Genomic DNA, 24503 nt, shown 5'->3' on the forward strand with positions numbered 1-24503 from the left:
ACAATCCATCATTCCTTAAACATTCCTCTATCATGATAATTTTTTCTTTGTTTCCCACTATCTATTAAATTGGCCTTTCACAGCTTCTGTGTCCTATGAAAAAAAGTATTTTCAATTCTACACCGAACTTATTTTCAAAGCAGCTTTCACAAAATTATAACTATTCTAGCCAACATTTGACACATTATGAATTCAATAGTTCTTAATATTACTTAACAATTAGAACCATATCTTAATAGCCTCAAGAAGAAAAATTTAATAAAAATGAAAGAGAAATAACCCCAGACATAGTTAAACTAACTACAAAATCCTAGCCTCTAGGTAAAACTAACTACAAAATCCACTGTTATGGCTATCTTAAGTTTCTAAAAGAAAACAAGTGAATTGCACACTAATGGAGGAGACACTTATATATTGAAGAATCCAACAATCCATCATTCCTTAAACATTCCTCTATCATGATAATTTGTCTTTGTTTCCCACTGTCTATTAAACTAGCCTTTCACAACTTCTGTGTCCTATGAAAAAAAGTATTTTCAGTTCTACACCGAACTTATTTTCAAAGCAGCTTTCACAAAATTATAACTATTCTAGCCAACATTTGACACATTATGAATTCAATAGTTCTTAATATTACTTAACAATTAAAACCATATCTTAATAGCCTCAAGAAGAAACATTTAATAAAAATGAAAGAGAAATAACCCTAGACATAGTTGCAAAAATCTTAAATCAACAAAACATCAGTTACATAAATTGAGATAGCCAAAGTCATTTTGTCAGAATTGAGCACTAATGAAGAGGGGGATTTACTTACTTGATGTAAAACATAACAAATAATCACCATTATCTCTAAGATTAAAACTGGCTCATTGTAGAAGATATAGCAGATGTAATATAGGGCACATATTTTTAAGAAACCCTCCGAACACAAAAGTGTTCTTTGGGAGATGTATTAGATTAGATTGCATCAGACTACACTATCTTGCTCCCACTTGTGAAGGAAAGTCAGAGGTAGGTATGAAATAGATTGATTCGATCTATTAAGCTAGACATAAGCCATTGTATAGACTCTAAACTATCACATGGATTTAATTGATGCTCGATCAACAAGTTGAGGGAGGAAACCCTAAAATCTTTGCCACATAGAAGCAGAGCTAAGGGGTTGGTTGTGCAAGTCAATCTTAGGATATCCATTATTTTCTTCTAAAGTGAAGCTCTCACCAGAAAATAGGGTTGCAAGTTTAGTAGCCTATTTGAATGTATTATATCTGACATGTGCAGGTTTTAATTTGGCACTCCTAGTTACATTCTCCACTGTAAAAGATGCTCATTTCCTTCCACTAGAAAGGGGCCTTAGCAAGACACAAGGTTATAGGTCTATTTCTCACTATAGTGGAGCATTGTTCTACACCTCCTACTTAATGACCATCACAAATTTTGGCATGATCCTCCTCAGCTACTTGAGCACAGTATCAATGGGGGTGATCTAAAATGATCAATGTAAAGTAGATGATGAAGTTGGAAAATGGAGTGATAGCATCATTTTATTTCAGAATTGGCTCATTATTGCAAAATGATGTCTTACTAAAGAATGCATAGAATGAACCACCTTTTGTGCTTCAAGCATAAGTCCTTAACAGTCCCTATAGAATAGTTGAGAATGTTAACAGCTGCCTTCTTTTATATAGTGCATGAGAAAAATATTAGATGATGACACATGGAACAATTTTCTTGCTATCCATCTGTATCCTCTATTGCTAAATGAATTCATAGTCTGTAATAGAGTTTAACAACAATGTCACTAACCCAATTGAAGTTGGGTAGCTATCATTAGGTTTCTAAATATGATAGTGCTATTTGCATGTCTCAAAATTCCTTTTCAGCCTAATGATATTGGATGGAGAGCTCATAGCTGACATTAGATCCACTGGCACTCAAATAAGGCTTCTCACATATTGCAAAAACTGTTGGAGAATATTAAATTAATATAGGCTAATTTTTAGTTTACAATTTAGATTAACAAAAAATTGAATAAATTGTTAGTTGCTGGGAAGTTAATTTCCTGTAAGGGAGTTTTGTTAGTCATATGGAAAATAATGGCTTTATATAGCCAATGCACATCATTGTAAAATCAATCCATTTGAATCAAACGTTTGAACACATTCTATCTATCTTGACTCTACCATTTTTAAGATGCTATCAAACCTTTTATGGTATAAGATTTGTGAAGAAGAAATGAAGACTCCTCACAAAGAAGCGTGGTATGTTATACATTCTTTCTTTTCAAATGGAATTTTGCTATATCAATTATACAGTCATAGTAAAACTACCACCTAATTTTCATTTCTCAACAAAAATTTAAACTTCAAAGTGTCTTGAAAAAAGGATGAAGAGTAAATTATAAATGCATAAATGGTTTAGAAAAGTAATCAAAAGTTTGTGAGTAGACTGAATAGAAGTTCAATGTGAATTGGCATTTTTTGACTTCGAGAAAGATTTGGAGGACCAGTTTAAAATAAAATAGAACTTTAATTATCCTTTATCTGGCATTTAAAGAGCAATAATTACTCTTATGTGCTAGTGAATGTGAGACTAGGTAGATTCAATTGATACATTCTAGTTTGGTTGGCTAATAGAGGTTTATTCACTTTTGAGGTCTCTTATAAGATCTTTTGTCAAAATCTAGAATTTCAATATAACAAATTTCTAATGGGTGCATTCTCATTATCGCTGCACAAGGAAGGATAACAGATGTTGAAGTTAACTAAAACTATGATATCAAATAATTACATGAAAGGCTATGATTTTGTTTTGAGTTGCAACCTCTCATATTCGTGTCTCTTCAACACTATTAAAGGTATATCATCCACTCCTTCAAAGGCATCGATCAAGATCATTTTATATACATCACAGACTAAGCACTCCAAGAACCTTATAGCTGCAAAAAAGGTGGAATTATTCAACCATTGGCAAGAGACAAAGATCACATGTGCATCTAGCATCAACAAGAGATGGCATCATAATAAGTTACCACATGAATAGGAGAGACAAGGATCAAGAAGAACAACACATTATATCAATTGTAGATCATTACAATAGCGGTTCTACTTGAAATTCATCCAATCCATGAAAGACTGACTCACAGACTCATCAAGCAATGATATTACTAAATCAAATTGTAAATTCTAATTTTCTATTTGTTAAGTGTTATAAATTTCAGCCACAATTTTACTATCATCCCTAAGTAGTTTAAATTCCTTCTCGAATGCCTTATATAAATTTTACTATTTATCTATGTGCATTTGATGTTTCTATACTTTGTAAAACTTTGACCAACTGCCTGAAGGTCTTATTTCAAGAGACCTTAAAACATTAAGCCACTAAAAGAAATTTCAAAACATATATGCTAAAAGTCTAGTTAAAATATACATTAGATTAAAAAATATACAATTTTCATGCCCGAGTGCATGGCTATAACTCGTGCAATGACCTTCTTTCTTAGCTATGGAAGCTCTCTAGCAATCAAATTATACAAGCTACAAGGCCTAACAACAATTTCAAAACATATAAGCAACAAGGCAAGACATATTACATGACATGGTAAAAGGAACAAAATTTATAAGCTTTAGCAAGACATATTAAATGACATCATAGTGCTAGAGAGATCACAATTATATGAGTCAAACATAGTCATGAAAAAGTACATAAATCAGTTATTATATGCAATTAAAAGATAAATAGTTAGATAGGGACATCCATAGGGCATACTAAAAATGGAGCAATGAGATTTGGTGGGGGTGAAATAGGTGGCCAAACACAAAGGAACAACACAGCAGTGATAGATGCAGATGGAGATGTAGACGAGATGGATCGATGGTGGGCAGTGTCAGTGGGGTTGTGTTTTAGAGTTGGATTTGCCAGTGTGATTGCAATGTTGTGCTTTCACCTAAAATCAAGGTACAAGTGTTTTACTTTGATGGATAGTTTTATCCAATATCTTTTTAAATGCTAAATTCATGAAGTTTTTATGTTGGTCTTGATGTATTTGAATTTTTATATTTAACTTCTTACATATAGTTAGAAGTCCCACGAAGTAGTTGTTATATATGTTGAACTGATTCTTCCTCTATTTTATTGAACAAATTTCTCAAAATTAATTGTTCACATATTGCATTTGATTCCAGTTTTCCCTAAATGCTTGCAATTGAATTTAAAGATATAACATTTTGTTAACAATCAAGATAATTCTGCGCAATCAAATTTTATTCAAGAAGCAACTTCTTATCACTTTGAAAGGTGACCAATATTTGGTGGATCTACACAATAAAATATATAATTCTTGCATAATTTCGATAATGAGTAGAATGTATGTGAGAATTTCAAAATAAATTTCAATTTCCCTAGATACATATTCTTGATAGAATCTTCTTAACAGTTTGCATTTCAAGAGTGCAAACATAAGAGTTTATTTGTACTGAATTAAATATGATTAATGTTGTTTGTTGATATTCTTTCTACTGAAAATTGTTTTGGAGCTTTGGTTAGCAATCTGTAGCAATATATTACAAAGATTACAACAAGTAAAACATGGAGGCTCTTCAATATATTTCTGGTGACACAAAATTTGCAACTGTCTTGTTCATTGGCTCTATTCGGCTATCTATATGTCTTGTCAATAATATTTTAGTATTTGTGGACTTTTCAAAGAATGCACTAAGTGATGTCACTCCTACAAATCTGGTTAGATGTTCTCAATTGGGAATTTTGAATTTGACTCAAAATTATTTCAAAGGTGGGGTACTGGAAGAGTTAGGGAATCTTCCTCTACTTGAGACACTAAATCTAAGTAAAGAAAAAATTGCAAGCTATTATTCCTCCTCCTATTGAAAATTGCACAAAACTTTGAGTATATGACTTGCAAAACAAAATTCAGGGGTGTATCTCAATTTGGATTGGAGAACTAGCAGAGTTGCGATTTCTCAGCTTGTCTTTTAATGAGTTATAAAACATTCTCTCACCAAAGTTGTTTACGTTCAAGAATCTTCAAATTCTAGATTAATCTCATAATAATTTATGAGGACTGATTCTTGAGAGTTGAGGGATGTTGAATGATATGGCAAATGTGACACAAAGTGAAAAACAAAGCTCTCTCTGTCTTCATCCATGAACTTGATCGTTACCGCCATTTTCATTATAAACTATCCCTTTCTGGCCTCTATAAACCTCTTATTTCTGAATCTTTCATCAAACCACCAAAAATGGCATGTACTTGGTGCCTTAATCCTCGACAGTCCACTCTTCTTTTCACCAAAATTTACCCCAATTCTTGGAATGGACTTTGCAAAAAGCTCCTCCATTCCACCCAATGCCCAATTGCAGAGCCCATACCATGATCTTGGAATGGATTTCAGTGTTTGTTTTGTGATGTTTCTCAACTTGGTGGAAAAACTCCCTTAGCAAAAGCAAAACATTCTCCATTAATTTATTGTACATAAAATTGAACATTTTATCAACCCTAGTCTTCTTACTCTTTCCGTTATAAGAATTTTGTTGCTTGGTGCAAGTGAGAGTGAAAGCAATTTCCATCACTCCAATTGCAAAAAGCCTCTCAAACAACAATGTGGTTACCAAATCTAGCTTGTATTGAGGATTCAATTTTGGGGGCACACAAGACAAACTTTCACAATCATTATCAATCTAATTGATGGTAATTACATGGCACTTCTGGAAAGGATCGCCAAGAACTCCCATCACATCACTATTGTTGCCTGCATACCTCATTAATGTTAGAGTAAATAATTAAATATTAATTATTTATTCTATTACTTAAGCTTACTTAGGTTAATGCATTTATTTAATATTTTGTATTCAATGCATGTAGTGGTTAGTTGTTGACAACACGGGAGTTTGTTCCCTTCTAGTTGTCACACTTATCGTCTACCACTTTCCAGCTTGTTCTACAAGCTTCCATGAGCTCTTTATAAGTGGGCTCTCTCTCATTGTATTTCATATCTCATTTGTGCATATTGTAAATACATTTTCATTATGTTTGCACATATTGTCTCTCATGTCCGTTTAGGGTTTTTCCCTTGCTCCATGCTCTTCCTCTTCATGGCTTCTCTTTGACAAGTTCTCGCATGCAGGTGATCTTGGGCATCTTCGGAGTTAGCTTTCCTCAACTCCAACATGGTATCAGAGCCTTCCTGTTGCTGCTTGATTGAAGAATTTTTGAAGCCATGATTTGAAGTCACAAACCCTAGTTTGTTTGTGCAATTTGTCTTCAAATTGGGGGATCAACAAATTTTTGGAGCACTTTCAGCCCAAATGGACATCACCATTGGATTCGAAAGGCCGTTTGCAGTCAGGATTCATATAAAACTTTTCAATTTTGGACACAGGGCATTTTTGGAGATTTTTTAAGCCTCCAGGGTCACTGCCCTATGGATCATACAGACACAGGGATGAAAAAAAAAATATATATATATATATAAATCGGCGCTCCGCTGGGCAGCCACCCAACGGCCACTGCCGCGCCACCACCACGTGGCCTGCTCACCTCTGCAGCCAATGGCAGCACCGACAAACCGCCACAACAACAACTCCGCCTCCATCGGTAGCCCCGCCGCCCCTGCGGCCACCTCCGCCTGCCGACCTCTGCCTCCAGCTCCACTTCGTCGGGTTTACAGTCAGCACCCGCGTGGAGAATTCGCCTCGTCAGCACTGTTCTGAGCGTGACACGTGGCAGGCTTCCACGTGGCACATTGCCACGTGACCCCTGCCACATCATCAATCGTACTGCCACGTGACGTGGCTCCTTTTTGCGACGATGGCCTCCAAGCTGTCAAATTTAATCGCTCGACTTGATGACGTCAGCGCTGCATCAGCCCTTGCTTGCACCTCTCCTGATTTTCTTTTAGACCTACTTGTGGTTTTTTGGCCATAACTTTTGCATACGGAGGTATTTTTCTGATCAGAAAGAAGCGTCAGAAAGATGGTTCTAAGATGGAGACATTGGTGTAGGTATTTTTAGGTTTTGATTCTTTTTTATTGCTCATTTTTTTAGTTGAAGTTTGAAGTCCTATTTTTGACTCCGACATGCATATCTTTTGCGTCCCATGTCAGTTTTTTGAAAACTTTATATTTTTCAAAAGCTGATTTTGTCACCTTTTCAGAAATGTAGTCCTTGTCCTTAGTTTTTGGCCTCTACTCTTTTGATCATAGTTTTGGCATTTTTGCTATATGGTGGATATTTTGAGTGTTTTAGGCCCGAGGATCATTTTCCTGGCATGGATTCTCTTGTTTTTGGCTGTACTTTCCTTTGTTGCAGCTCTTTTTTAGTTTTGATCATTGTAGCTATCATTTTGAAGCACTTTTTTGTTTCACACTGAGATAAAGTGTCACTTTTGCATTCTGAGGATCATGAACGTTGTTTTGAGTCAGGTGTACTTGCACTATTTTCATAAAGCACCATGGGGGGGATTATTGTTTGTTGTTTTAGGCATTCTCCCTTTGTCAAGTGAGTGTCCCTTCCATGACATTAGCCCCATGCAAAGTCAGTTAGACCGTGTCTTTATAGGTGTTTGTACCTTTTTTCCTCTCTCCTCGTTCTTGGTTCATCTGCAAGAGACTTTGGTCCACCTTCTCAGTTGCATGTCATCTCACCCCGTCTGCATTAAGGGGGGGTTATGTTGTTGTTCTAATGCATCCTTGGTTTGATGGTTCGATAGTGTGAACTATGTATTTAGTGGTTGATCCTATATACAAGGTGATTGCAGTGGCTGGCTACCTATGCATTTCGGTGAGATGGATCATCTACCATATAGACATGCTCAGTCCATGCCTTCTTCTTCCATGGAGGTTCTTCAGATCACTAGTTTGGTAGATTTTGCGGCTTCTTCATGCTTCAGTGATGATGCTTCTTCATGATCACTCATTGTTCCTGTTTTAGGGGACAATTTCCCTAGTTGGAGACTTCTTCAGTTCTTCACTAGGTTCTTACCTCTTTTTGGGGGAGGGTTTTTCCCATGTGGTTTTCTCTCTTTCCCTGCTTTCAGAGGTTGCATCTTCTTGCATTGTACTTGGGTACCTAACATGGCCTCAATGCCGGGACCCATTATGCATTCATCTTAGTTTTGTGAGCTTAAGGCATTTCCCTAAGTTGCACTTAAGGGGGGGTGTTAGAGTAAATAATTAAATATTAATTATTTATTCTATTACTTAAGCTTACTTAGGTTAATGCATTTATTTAATATTTTGTATTTAATGCATGTAGTGGTTAGTTGTTGACAACACGGGAGTTTTTTCCCTTCTAGTTGTCACACTTATCTTCTACCACTTTCTAGCTTGTTCTACAAGCTTCCATGAGCTCTTTATAAGTGGGCTCTCTCTCATTGTATTTCATATCTCATTTGTGCATATTGTAAATACATTTTCACTATGTTTGCACATATTGTCTCTCATGTTCGTTTAGGGTTTTTCCCTTCCTCCATGCTCTTCCTCTTCATGGCTTCTCTTTGACAGGTTCTCGCATGTAGGTGATCTTGGGCATCTTCGGAGTTGGCTTTCCTCGACTCCAACAATTAAATGGATGAAGTTGGTGGTGGCCAATAAAAGAAAGGAAAGAAATAATCACAATGGATGAAGTTGATAGTGCCCAATCAGACATGGTGTTGACCTCTTTATTGCCTTGTCTTCTCAAATGTGATAATTTGGAGTCATCCAGAGAAGCTAATTCTGCATTAATTTGATCTATGTAGTTCTACAAGTGCTAGGCTGCCATGTCCCTTTTATTATTGAATTTACAATGATTTGTGAATCACCCTTAACATGAATTTTTCTAGCTCCTAGCTGCTTTGCTACTCATACTGCTGAGATAGCAACCTCTAGCTTTGAAACATGCTTTCTACCATCTGAATCATACTCCATGATCCATCATCAGGATGAAAGAGTTCAATGAACCAAAATTTGGATCATGGTGTATGATTTGAAACATTAATTATAAAAATAATGTTACACAATCAAATTCCAGAAACATACTACAAAATTCAATGTGGATTGTGGAAGCTTGCTATCTTTAATTAGAAATATACACATGTCACTTCATATAATATTATCTCAAATATCCAACTATAAACGGAATCCATAGGTATTATCTCAATTTCAATACATAGAGAAAAATCAGAGATAAAGATTTTTATCATAGCTAAAATCTTTAACATTGTTGATGCCAGAGTTCATTGCAAGAAAAAAGAAGTATGTGATATAGTGTTTTTAAGGTCAGGTGCATTAATAAGTACAAAAAAATTACATAAAAAAAGCCAAGAGATTGCAATAAATTGGGAGGAAGAAGAAACCAATGAATGTGTACAACTTTATTTGTGAGCATTTACAATAGGTTGCTAAGAGTAACTTAAACCTCACCATTCGTCTCTATTGGGATTATGCAAATGCCTATTAATTTCAACAATACCTCTTAATTTCCACTTGCAATAATATTCTTCCTTATGGAGAAACTTGGTTTCTTCTAAATCAATGTGGTATTTTGTATCGAAACAATGCTTAAAAGTTCATATTAGTTTATGTATTCATGTGTAATGTCAGCATTATGTTCTTTATTCAATGAAGAATAGTAAGTGTACCATAGGTCTTGGTCCACTGGTAAATATGGGAAAGAACGTGAGGGACTATATCATGTGAGAGTGCAGGCATGGGTTTTGCTCTTTGCTCATCGATGAGCCTGGATATATCTATGGTATTCCCATGGAATAGTTTTTATGGAGGACCCCTAATTCCTTGGGCTTCAAAGTGCTTTTTCAATTGCAGAGGCTTTTACCATATTGTTATTGCAATCTTGAGTAGGAACAAAACTAAACTAGAAGAAACAATTGTCAAACCCCAAAATACCCACTCCCTGTTTAACACTACAATTCTTCGCTTGAGATTTCTTGCAACTTTTTCTATGTTGCTCAAGTGTAGAATCCCTTCATATTTGCATATAAAAAAAATCATCTGGTTGTTTTCATGTGAGAAAAGATAACTCCAACCACTCTTGTAGTTTAGAAATGGCATAGCTTTGATTTAAGACAAGAAACTATGGTAACCAATCGGACCATACGATGCAATAAAGTGGGTAGTTTCTCCAATATTAAGAGAACCATATGAACAATCAATTCTATAGATAGCTAAATTGAAAATTCATAAGTGATTCTCTCTAGACTCTAATCCTGCATAGCAAAGATCACATTCCTAATCATCTAGTGAATTAGGCATTATATTGATGCTTTTTCTTAGTCCAATTCTCTAAACCCTACATTGTGATTGTTACGGATAAGTTATTGTTATTATATAATCTTGTGATGGTGTTTGTTAAATCATAGAAAAAATTGAAAGACTTATACTACATTGACTACTACTATTGTATTTGCAGGAATCTAATTCTCCTTTGCAATCAGAGATTACCTCTAATGGGGCAGACCATCAAGGTTTTAAAATGATGGCTCACCTTCTTGATCAAACACAACCTGCTATTGCACCTCCATTTGTTATTCCCATGCAACCATCTCGTATAGACTTGCCCTCAAATTTTCCCTTGCCTCCATCCATCAACATTGCATATGGTAGCAGAACGAGTTCATGTTGTATAACAAATGAGCAACGTTTTCCTTTTTTTTTCTCTCTTATATCTTGTTAGCATCACAATTGCAATGTTGTCGGGCTATAATTGAAAAAAAAAGCCAAAAACACATTACATTTGCCTGTCGTCGCAAATTGACCCCTAATGTATTAGTGCGAGGAAGGGATGCAATAACTGCTACTACAATTTTTATTGGATCTTCTTCAGCCTTATCTTCCTCTTCAACTTCATCATCATCCTTTAGTGCCTGATAGTCCTCAACATCAAAAGTGACACATGGAGCATTATCTTCTTCTTCATCATTGTCACTGTCATCATCATCATCTTTGATTTCTACAGGATTATTATTGGGCTTATGCAGATGATAGATGTTCTTCCACATTTCTATAGCATCCTTAACTATACGCTCAATATCTTTTATCAAAATTAAACAAGTATGAAACCTAATTGTCATCTTGTCTTCATTCTTCTTCATTGCTTCCTTTACCTCTACATTGGTAAGGCCTGGTAGCAACTGTCTCAAAGATCATTCATATATATATCCTTTATAGTTTGCATAGCTGATTCCCTTCTAGGCTGTAATCTTGCTAGTAACTCATTAGAAATTTGAGAGACAATTTGATTAGGGGAATATTTCCATTTTACCATCTTGGAGAGTACTAGCTCCTCAATTTTCATTTTCTTAGCATCTGTTCTAGTTTCATACTTTAAAGCCTTGAAGTTTGAGATGCTTGCACCTTCTTCCATTTGTTTCAATATTTCTTGGAGGGTGAGAGGGGGCTTACTGAATACAACTTCACTTCCTCCTTTCTTCTTTGATCTTCTAGTAAAAGTAGTTGTGGAGGCTTTGGGTGGCTTGGTAATGATTACCTTGCCCTTCTTCTTGACTAGCTCTGCCTATTTCATAGATTCATCTTCATCTTCTCCTTTTCCTTCGGTAAGCATGAGAGGGCCAGTTGCAATTTTCAATTTGGCTATCTTCCTCTTGCCTTTGCTGATAGCCTAGGGTAGCTTGATTTCAAGCTCAATTATGGCCTTTGCCTCATCATAAATTCCAAAAGTGGATTTCTTTTGATCTACTAGCTCATTCACTAGTGCTTCAATAATATCCCTAGTTTCATCAATATTGACCTCATAAGGAAGAGGCTTCACCCATGTAACTTGGGGCCTGGATGCCTGAATGTATACTCTATCATAGTCAACCATAAAGCATACATCATTTTTGTAGTCTTCAACCAATTTTGGTGGAATTCAAAACCTATTAGTCATCCTTTCCTTGAAATCTTCAAAATAATTATCCATGATGCTATCAAAGTTTATACCCATTTCTACTACAAACTCATTTGTCTAATATAGAATAGGAATATCTTTTCTCCACACAATAGATCCTTTGGATGGAAATAATTTTTGTACATAGAAGAAAAGACACGTCAACAAAGAACCAAATTTGCAAGGGTTGTTCTTTGATGTCCTAATGCTGTCCATAATCTTGTTCAGTTGTATTAACAATAACTCTAATAGATCAAATTCCAGATTTTTCTTCACAATCTTGAATGCCAAATCCATGGCCTCACAAGGCACACTATTCAAAAAACTAGAGCTATAAATCTTGTGAGCAATGATGTGAATGCTAAACCTTAATTCAACATCAGAAATAGTGCTAACCTTCAAACCTCTACTGTCCCATTCGACTAGGGCTTTCTTTTGAAGTTCATCTCGACCTAGGGTTTTCGTAGTTTTTGCTTTACTTAGCATGGGGAAACCAATAATCTTATGAATCATCTTCTTGGTGATTAATACTAGCTTCTCTACCCAAAGTTGACCATTTTGCACATGACTGAGGATGTACCTAATCTAGAAATTCCTTGGCATATGCAGGATATGGGTTGATCCTTTGGTCTCTAGATTCTTATGCTCAGATTTCAATGAACCATCAACACACATTTCTCCTAGGGCATTGTCCATCTCCAGAGTTCCAATCTCTTGAATAGAACATTTGAAATGTGCACAAATATCATTGATAAAGAGTACCTTTGGTGGAATTTTTGATTGAGCTCCATTAGGGTCGAGTGACTCTGCAATTGCTAGAACTAGCTTAAAATTTGGCACTTTCCACTCCACACCCTTAACCAACATTTATGAACCTCTTTTTGCCTTGCTACTACTAATACTCCTAGATGCCATTGATGCTTGGTAAAAGATAGAAATCTTTTGAGAAAATCCTTCACTCTAAAATTATTTGAAATAGCCTAGATGCACCTGAAATCGCTTAGCTCTGAGAATTTTAAAAACACGGTGAGAAATGAAATCAAAATTTTCTTTTTTGATGAAAATTTTGCCATTAATGCTCAATACAAAAGTAGTTGTGATGACATAGTTCTTGATAGGCTATCATTCACTCACTTGCTTGGTAGAAACTTGGGACTCGGTTGAGTTTGTGACTGACCTTGCTTGGTATGACTTGATTCCTTGTGACCCATTGTATCTATAATACTGATTGGATCCTTTGCTTTCTTTCATTTGGAACTGCTCTAGATATAGATTGATGATATAGTTCCAGATCCTCCTTTATGAATCTAATTGGAAATGTTGGAGTCACCCACTTCTTGAGTGATGTGGCCATCATTTGAACTATTCTACTCGGTAGATTTAGGAATCCACTATTGTCTCAATTGCTTCCAAATGTTATCAACTTTAGATTTCTTTTCATCTTCAATTATTCCTATATTCATGCAATTCTTGGCTATATGATTGAGTTCAGTGCATTTATAACATCTTACTATTGTATCTCTTTTTCTCAAGTGATGCCTTGAGCAGTCTTTGCCAATGTGTCCATATTCTCCACAATAATGACATCTACACCATGTATTGTAATCCCATCCAAATATTGCCTTAACAAGTTTTTCAATTGGATTGAATTATTTGGATTTGCATTGGAATGCCTTGTAACCATGCTTCTTGCATTTGTGACATTTACCTTCAAATTTTTGTTTTTCCTTGCATTCATTGGCTTTGTGACCATGCTGATTGTAGTTGTAGCATTTTCTATTGAACTTTGCTTTTCCATTGCTCCAACATTTGTTTGATGTATGACCTAACTTACTAGAGTGATTGCAAGTAGGTCTTTGATTCCTTTGGGCACCTTGTTTGGAAGATTCACATTCTTCATTATATCCAAGTCCTGCTTTACCTTTTTGTCTATGAAGATTCTGCTCATTTTGTTGATTTAATTGATTCATATCTTCTTGAGACTTCATCATTCTCTCATTGATTTTCTTTTCAACATTTAGGTCATTTTCCAAACTTTCACTAATTTGTCTTTCAGTGATTAAATCAATCCTTAGGCTTTCATTTTCAGATCTTAGATTCATGATTTCTTCATTTGCATTGGATAGTTGATTGATAAGACTTTGATTTGCATTGGTCCTTTAATTTGTCTCATTTTCCAATTTGCTTCTTTGTTCCAAGATTTCATATAACCTTGTTGACTAAATTTCTTGTTGTCTTCTTAGTATTCTTACTTCTTTTTGTAGAGATCCATTCTTTTCTAGGAGTTCTTTGATTGCATTGTTTGCTTCATCTGAGCTGCTTGAGGGGAAAAACTCTTCAATCTTTTCTTCAACGTACTTGAGATCATTCATCTCATTTGTGAGTTCCTTTCTTCTTTTTAGGGATTGTGAAAGGTGTTCTTTTGCTTCCTTGAGTTGAACTATGGCCATCTCTAGATCTAGCCTTTTATTTTCAATTGCTTTGTTAAGTATGAATATCTCCATTTGTCCTTTAGATCTTTGCTCAAGCTATCAAACTTTATCCTACGAACCACAATGCTTTGATACCAATTGTTGGAAATAATCAAGACTAGCTAGGTTACTAAGAGGGGAGGGGTGAATTAGTAACCGCAAAAACTTTAAATCAATTTAGTACTTAATCCATTCATCATTCATTCATCTAATCTACTGTATGCATGAGAAAGATAAACATTTATAACACATGAACACAGAATTTTGGTGACCCAAAAACCTTCCAAATAGAAAGTAAAATTGGGGTGGGGATGGTACCCACAAAACTTCACTACTGCAATATAAAGTTGGCCTATTAGGGCTTACATTGATCACTTCTGATGATCTACCCTGTTAAGAGCAATTTGGACTGCTAGATCCACATTGTTAGAGGATTTACAAACATACAATGAAGTATGCACTTTGTTAGGAGATTTATATAGAGACTGTTAAGTCTACCCTATTAAAGGATTTACAAAATTGATTCACCTATTAGGATGAAATAGTGGATCTACTTACAACTTGATTGCTGATTAGATCCTTGAAGTATAGATCACCTCTTGTGATTGATGAATCTTTACTACTCCTTGTAGATAGACCTTGTTGAATACTTTCCTTTGTTGCTAATTTGCATTGTTTTCTATTCAAAGCATTACATGTCCGTTCATTGATACACAGACACACACATTTCAAATGATATCATACATTACATATATACCATTCCAATAATTACAATTGCAAGGTCAACCAAAACACAAGTGAACAAAATATTATTGAGTCAGCCAAATAGTAGAAAACTCAGGTTCTTCAAGATGACTTGGTGACCTTCTGATACTCGGTATCCACTACATTACTTGACATTGTCATGCACTTGGTAGAAGTAGAAGATCAATCCATACTAATCAAACAATGTAGCTTGGAACTTGGTAACCATTAGAGACTTGGTAGATATAGTGTCACTCGGTAAAAATTGAATCCTTCATTTAACTTGCTTTCACTTGGTAAACACTACACATCCATCACTCGGTAAACATTGGCTTCCATCACACAAATTGATGACTTAGTAGACATTGTGAAACTTGGTGAACACTATAGGCTCGATAAACACTACTAGATTGCACACTCACTCGGTAGCTTTATGAATGCTCAGTGTGAACTGCTTCAGTGATGAACCTACAAGGTAACCATTGAATGCTCGATATACACTATAGACTGAGTGATGAGCTTGGTAATCATTCAGAATCAAATAAGTGTTATCACTAATGACAAATATGATATAATGCCAACCTTTTTCCTAAGATTCTGAGGCTAATCATTTGACTTGTTGTAGTTGTCACCTCACCCACACTAACATCTTCTACTGCTCTTTAAGCTTTTTCCATGATCTACTCTAGAGATTCTATCTCTTCCACCTCTATCATTGCTTCTAACATGCTCTTCATCACCCTAGGGAACTACTCTCTATATATGTCATCAAATCATCACCCAATACCACTTGCAAGCCTACTGCACTATGCTCCCTGATAACATGATCAATACTAAAAAAGGAGTTTCTTCTACACTAACATCTGAGCCCCGGGGATGAATTTTCCTTAGCTCTATCTAACTTGACTCACCATGTTCATTCACTAATGCTTGGAGTTTAGGTTGATACACCAATTTACCAAATGTTCTTTACCTTTCACCCTTGCCTCGCCCATCCTCCCTAGCTAACTTCACCCTCATGTTGTGGCTAATCTAGTGAGCCCAACATGCTTTCAAACACACACTTTTCCTTTCAAAAAAACTAAGTTTTTGTGCTATCTGCTTCATTGTGCTTCATTTTGGGTGTGCATTCCTCATCTACCTATGATTGTCCCTCACCATGCCTCACACTTCACCAGCCTTGCCACACATTCAGTCTACACAACCTATTGCACTAGTACCTAGTATAGTTGTCACTCTGCTCTTACACTCAAACACCCTGATCCCCACTGACACATATCTTCCACCACAATCACCATGCATCTCACTTCAAAATTTCCATTAACACATCCCACACTTTGTTACTAGAATCCTACAATAGTTTTATTCATAGAGAATTTAACAAACTTGACTCTATTGCACATAGTTGCTAGCATTGCTGGTCTATAAATAATGGTTATTCTACTATTATGAGATTCTTGTACCTTGATGATGTATTTGATTAGAGCTATGAGGATGAAGCTGTGATATTTTATTTGCCTTTGGTTTTTCACTATTTTGCTATAGTGATACTTTGATTTTATGCATTATTGGTGTCAACTTGTAAGTACCTCCTCTCATTTGGAGGGCCACGTGTACCTCAACCAATTTTGCATGACATCTTAGTTGAGGTTCTTTATCTAACATGCATCTTTTTGCATGTTTGTTTTCATTTACTGTGGCTATAACTTCTATTCGTAATAGTTGTCATATCCTTCATGTACATTGTTTGTGTTTGGTCATGATTCTTGGCATGATATAGTATTCATATTACCATAGCTGAGCTAGTGGTGGTTGTACCATGTCACTTTTTATTTAGGCACTCAATGATAAAATTTAATTTGCATCTCTTTACAAAAAAGTGACAGTTAGCTACATTCATCTAGTTTACATTTCATCTTGGGTACCTCAAAAATAAATGATTGGCACATAAATCAAGATTACACAAGCCAAATTACACAGACATCATTCAACAAATCAAAAGCACAATTTAGGACTAGCTATCAAAAGATAGACAATAGCATCAACATCAAGGCAATCTTTTAACACTCAACTATGGTGGACTTTGTCTCATTTCATCACACTTCATTATCCCATTATATCCATTCCACCTATTGCATTGCATGACCTTCAAATCTCAAACAATTTTGGCAACCATTTCCTATTATCACATTTCATTCCCTCATTATGCCACATCCATCATATCATCCATTACATTATGTGACCTTCAAATCTCAAATAATTTTGGTCACTATTCCCTCCTACCACACTTCTTTTTCTCCCTTTATTCATCACATTCTACACACTCACTATTTCATCCTTCTCACTAGAGCCTCAAGGTTCTTTTGTGGCTTTCAAATCTCAAATTTTGAGTTACTTCTCTTCATATCATTTCATTCCTAGTATCATTTTTAATGATATTTCTCATTGCATCCTCATTTTATTCATTACAATTCCTCATTTTCATTCCAAGTTCATTCTTATTCATTTTCATCTTTTTTTTTCTATCATTTCATTTTCACTTCATTAATTCATTTCTCATTTCTCATTTTCACTTTCTTCTTTCATCCCATTCCATCTTTATCACATATCAAACATTAAATATTTTCTCTTTATTTTTATCATTTCCTTCCATTTTTCACTCTCATTTCACTGCAACCATTTTCAATCTTTTATTTTATCTTTGGTTTTTATTCCACTTCACTATTATCACCATATCATTTTTCTCTCATTAATCCACTTTTCATTATATTTTCACATCTTAATCATTGCCATTTTTCATTTTCATATCCATTCTCATTTTATTTTTCCTCACTTACTCATATCTTAATCATCTTTCATCATACCTTCTTTTTATCATTGCCAATTTATTTTCATGACATCATTTAACCCATTTTCATTACCATCTATTCCATTATTCTATTTTTCATGTCATTTCATTTCATCATATTTCATTTATCCATTTCATTATTATATTTCATTTATCCATTTCTTTACATCACATTGCATTTATTCATTTCATTTCGTTAGATCGCATTTCATTTATTCATTTCATTTCATCATATTTCATTTAATTACATTTCATTTATACATTTCATTTCATCATACTTCATTTATCCATTTCATTTCATCACATTTCATTTATACATTTTATTTATCCATTTTATTTCATCACATTTTATTCATACATTTCATTTCATCACATTTCATTCATACATTTCATTTCATCACATTTCATTTATATATTTCATTTCATCACATTACATTCATGCATTTCATTTAATCATATTTCATTCATTCATTTCATTTTATCACATTTCATTTATACATCTAATTCATTCATTTCATTCATACATCTCATTTCTACATTCATTATCCACATATAATGTTCTTACATCTCAATGCACTACATTAATCATATGCATCACTACATTTACATCCACATTTTATCAACATCTATGACTATCATATTAATAAACATTCCTTGGATCCGTCAATAACATCATAAATATAAAACCCATGATACAACAAGTGCATAAGTTCAAACATCAAGAATCTCAAATACTCATATATCAAAAAGATCAAATCATCAACAACATCAAAAGGTAAAAAGTCATCAACATCAATATCAAAAGGTCATATCATAAATGAAATACATGATAAAATAATAAATTGCAATACAAAATGATACACAAATGAACCCTATGTCTCATCACTTGCATCATTAATATGCATTTGATCAGTAGGTCCCTGCTCACTGGGGGCCCTCCTCCCATCTTGCAAAGCTTGCTCTACCAAACCTATAACCTATATCCTAGGAATAGTTGAAGGCACTTGACTAGCGGTCACCCCATATGAGCTCAATGGTGGTGATGGTGGAGGTGTCTGTGCCATCGAAGCTATAAAGGCTCATCCATGCCTCCATGGAACTCATCTGATTCTCTATATTTGATGACCCAACTGGTCTGTTTGGTTGTAGCTACCTATGTAGTAGTACATATTAATGCCCCTATGGATGTAAACCCTATGCACCTAAGATCAAGACCTATATTTGAGGCCTATATCGCTTGATAATTGAACATCATTTGCTAATCTGGCTCTTAGTTGCTTGGTCCTACCATGACCCATCTCACCTACTTGTTGGCTCGACCATGGACCACTACTTGTACCTCCTCTCATCATCACCCCACCTTAGCCACAAACCTCTCTAGGTCTCTCTACTCCAACATCTCTCAGCCTCTACATTGGGCCCCATACAATAATCTATCATTATGGCAACACTACTACCCTACCTTAGCTCCCATATCTCCCCTATACCCTAGCTTTACCTCTTGCTCAACACCTACCCCTACCTCTCCCTTGACCACCACCACCACCACCATCATCCTCCCCTTTTCTTGACTCCTCCTCAATGCCTAGTATCAACTCTTTTGGATTTATGTATCTAAAGAATGGGTGCTCTTTGAACCATCATGAATAATCTACCTCTGTCCCCTCATCTACCTCTCCATCCCTTAAAGTCCATACCTACGGTGTCTCTATCATCTGCATGAATGCCTCATGGAATGCCTCATACTCCAATGTTAGCCCCCATACTAGTCTCTCTAACTACAACTAAGCATAGTGTGCTACTCCCTATAACATGCCCTACTAATGACCAAACTGACTCACTACCCTCCTGAAGAAAAAGCTCTTTATCACCGAAGGATTCTAGCCAAGAAAAAATCATGGACAAAAGAAGTACACCATTTGTTGCCAATACTTGATCTTGCCCAGATGAGGTTGAATGATCACACCTAAGTATGTATATATACAACATCTCCTATGGCCTTTGTTGCACACATATTGGCCAAGTAATAGGAAGATGTTCTCATGTCCATATCTCCAATAATACTAGCCTTGCTAATAATGAAGCTGGATCCAATACACCACCTAATGCAAATCATGATAGAGGTGGGCTAGTATGCAGCTCCCCCATTAAAATATCCATGGTTTGTTGATCATATCCTAAATAATATGGCCCCATCCATAGGACATCTATGTCCTTGCCTATCTAGTAGTAGAAATCCCCCTATCAATCACACTAACACTGTTGGAAATGGCTCATACTATAGCATCTAAAACTAGGACACACTATCATCCTTGATGTTGTTATCCCCAAATACATCTATGAAAGTTGTCCCATTGGCAGCTTGATCATAATAAACTAGAACCCCCATAGTAGGGATCTTAAGAATCTTGTAAGCATCCTCTGGGGTTATCATTATTTCCCCAAGTGGTATATAGAAGGTGTTGTGGTTTGAGTGCCATCAGTTGGCCATTGTTATCAACAAACCTCTATTCACTTAGAAATAAGGCATCTATAATAGATAGGTAAATCCACACCTATCACTCCACTGTAGAAAATCTACCTATCAGCTCCAAGGGCCATGTGTACAATCCCCAAACCATGAGCTTCTATCATGTACCTATTTCATCAAACAATCAAACAATGACATTAGTTTTTATCACAAGTGATCAACCTACCTCAATCAAATATCAAAATCTAGCTGCTATTTAGCTAATGGTTCTATCTTGAACCAATTATTTGTCCAACTATATATCTTGATATGGACATGTTAGTTTTCCCTACTCTATATCCTAAGGGGGGCACTATTTTCTACCTATCCAACATCAATTAATTGCTTTTACACATCACTTTGTGACTACAAATTCACTATTATTTACTTCATTCTATAAAAATGTATCTCAATTTCTCCCAAACTCATCAATTTCATATTAGGTTCCTATCCTATGCTGTGAACAATCCTATGAATAGTCAAACTCATCTATCCAGTCATTCCAATATCAGACAGACCCATAATTTAGTCTTTTGCATTATCTTACACTCTATAAGCACTACACAAATGGCTTGTGCTATTTAAATAATTGTAAGAACTATTAAAATAGTAAAAAGTGCTCTACAAATAAATTGCATAACTCCATAAATCAAATGTGGCTCTCTGCAACACGGATGTGCTACAATTGTCATATGCACTATTATACTAGGCACATGTGCTACTAGAAATGTCAGATGTGCTATGCTAGGCATAAGCATTACTAAATTCATTGTAGGTGCTATCCTAACACATGGTTGTGCTACTACATGAAAAATGCTAGGGAAAATAGAAAATGTGCTACAATACATGTGTTAACCCTAACATTTATCCCCATTTTGAGCTATCAAACTGTGAATTTCAAATGCGCTATTATATTACTTATCTATGCTACAAAACATCTCCTATGCTTTGAATGACCTAGATGCACCATCAAAACCAATGTATATGCTACACTTTACCATTATGTGCTATTTCACTATAAAACTAGGGTTTCAAATGCGTTATGCTAGCCCATAGTGCTATTCTAGGGTGTAGATGTGCTAAAATATTTAAAATGTGCTACAATATATCTTAAATGCACTAAAATGCCTAATCTACTCATTTAAAGAGAAAATTTGTGCAAAAATCAAAAAATACATGCAAAAATTCAAAAAATTAAAATATTAGAGGATCTTGACAACTCACCAAGGCATCATAGTTGGTTGGACACTCATATTTGTGATCCCTCTTGAATCTATGCTCTCGCAATGGGACAACCATCATCACTAGCTTAGAGCTCCAAGTCACAAAAAGGTAAAAGGGAAGTGGAAAATGACAAGGGTAAAAGGTCATTTGACCTCTTTAACCCTCCTTGGCCCATTTTCTTGAACTGTGTATCATTCCAAAACAACTTGATCACCTACATCTACCCCACTTTACTATCAATTATTCTCATCAACATTTTCAGAAATAAAATTGGAATATCCCTATTTTTGCACATCAATTTTTTTCCAATTTCATTTATGAGGGGGCAATATATTGAGGCATCAAAAAATTTCAAATATCAAAAATGTTCTACCCTAGCTAAAATCTCAACATCAAATCAAACTAAGCCATCAAATCAATTTGGGGCATCCAAGCAAGCTATTTCAAAGGACTTTAAACATTGCATTATCAAAAATCAAACATCAAATTATCAGCAATCAAACATCAAACCATCGGCAATCAAATATCAAATTATTAGCAATTAGGCATCACACCAACCTTGAATTGAGAAAACATCTTTGATCAGACACTTAAAAATTGGCTAAAAATTAGAAAATCAAGACAATATTTGAACTAATATGCTTCACATATTAGCTGAAAGAGGGGCATTTGTAGACACCAAAAAAATGGAAAAGACCTAAAATAATGCAAATTAATTACAAAATCAGATAACAAAATAAAACAATAGGCTTTCAAATCAATTGTAACATAAAGTGATTAATCAATCAAATCACTTATCAAATCAAAAAGGACATAAATCACTTTAAAAGGAGAAAAAGAAATTCAATAAATCATAAAATGAAATAAAAAAAGGAAAAAGGAAAAGACAAAAGTTGAAAATAAATGGAAAATTTAATAAATCAATAAAATCCATTTATCCTCACAAAAGTGAAAATCCTCCTTTTTACATTTAAAAGAATTGAAAAATCCTCTTTTATCCTCACAAACTAACTCTCTTTGACTCTTCCTCTTGGTTCCTTATGAGATATTTATAGTTTCACCATTACCCTTTAGTCAAAAGTAAAATATTGATCCTTACCCCAACCCCATTTTGAAATCCTATAAATAGGAGGGAAATTCAAGAGCAAAAGGACCCAAGTTTTAGGCATCTACAATATAGGCACATTTACAATCATCATCTCTTTTAGCATTGTTATTATAGAAAATTGATTTCATTTTGATAACATTTTAGAATTCTTTTAGCGTAATTTAACATTCTTTACAATTACATATGCACATGATTCTAGCATTCTAGTGTTATTATCTTCACATAATCTACATTTTCATATAGATCTAGAATAGACTTTGGTAGATATGCATTCATAGCATACTGCCATTCTAGAATTGTCACTAAGATGTTGGTTTGAGAGAAATTTTAGTAGTTGTAGTTAGGGGAACATGAGATGTTCATGGAGTCTTTATTTAGTAGTGATTCCTTGGGTCTAGAATAGTTCATTGTTACTTTGATTGCACTTTGCACTAAGGTCTCATGAATATGAGATTCCACTATTACAAGCGGGTTGGCCATAATGAACAAATCCCTAATAAGATTGAGCTTCAAATAAGGATGTTGGATGAAAGGATAATCCAAGCTTAAGAATTTGTGAAGGATGATGACTTTATGAATTCTAAGGAATTCAAATCATTCTTTTTCAAAATAAAACATAATGAACTTAGTTTTCAACTATATCCAGGAGATTCACCAGAAAAAGAAGAAGAAGCTCAATTAGTGCATAAATTGCAAGAGCATGTCCCAAATAGTGAAACTCTCACTGTGGATGAGGCTTTAGTGTAGAGGAGTGACATGTTACTCTTCCCAGGATGGGATCATGCTAGACTAGATTAGAAGGCAAGATAAATCTATCTCATTTAAGGAGAAAAATATTATAGGAGAGTTGTAGGGGCTTGGATTCAATGTGGACTCCAATACAATGGCTATTTGGAAAATGGCTCTTGAATTTGATAAGCCAACTCCAATGGAAGTTAGAGATTCTCCCCAAGGAAATGTGATATTTTGGAATTTCATAACAACAAGTGACCAGATTCACAACCTATTGAACAGTATATCATTAATTAGGAAGAGAGAATTGGATATGCTTGAAGAAAAATTGTATCAAACATACATCATATCCATTGATGCAAGGAAGAAGTATGAGGAGGAACTAAAGAAAACATATGTACCAAAGAAGAGAGTGGCTACCCTTGAGGATGAGGTAAGGACTTTGAGAAACTTAACCAGACCTATCACAAATATCAAAGATCAAGAGACCTTGACTGAAGCTGATACACCAAGTATGGGGCAAATTAGCCAGTGGAGGTAGATAAGCTAGAAACTAGAATGGAAATAGGGATCAGAACAATGGAGAGAATACTCTCACACAAGATAGGTGTTCTAAAACTAGCTTCTCAAAACCTTTAGGGGAGCTACATCACATTGTAGGGAGCAGAGTACTAGTGTGTAGAGGCATTATCCATTTTGTCTCCCTTATTTACTAAATGGGGCCCTTACATACCATTCTTTGATAAGTTAGTTCCAATTTTTTCCCAAAAGAATGAATTTCCTAAAGAAACCATTATTTCCACAAGGAAAATGGTAAATAAAGTAAAAGATTTAAATGCATTCTTTTCTAGGAAATTATACTTAATAAGAAACAAGATGAAAACCATTACCAATGGTACACCTAGTTTTATCTAGAAGATAACTGTTGATGAGAATAGGATAAGCGAATGACAACAGTGGTT

Source organism: Cupressus sempervirens, chromosome 4, assembly GCF_028749045.1.
Source record: "Cupressus sempervirens isolate cs-2001-9-10 chromosome 4, ASM2874904v1, whole genome shotgun sequence".
In the NCBI taxonomy this organism is placed as follows: domain Eukaryota; kingdom Viridiplantae; phylum Streptophyta; class Pinopsida; order Cupressales; family Cupressaceae; genus Cupressus; species Cupressus sempervirens.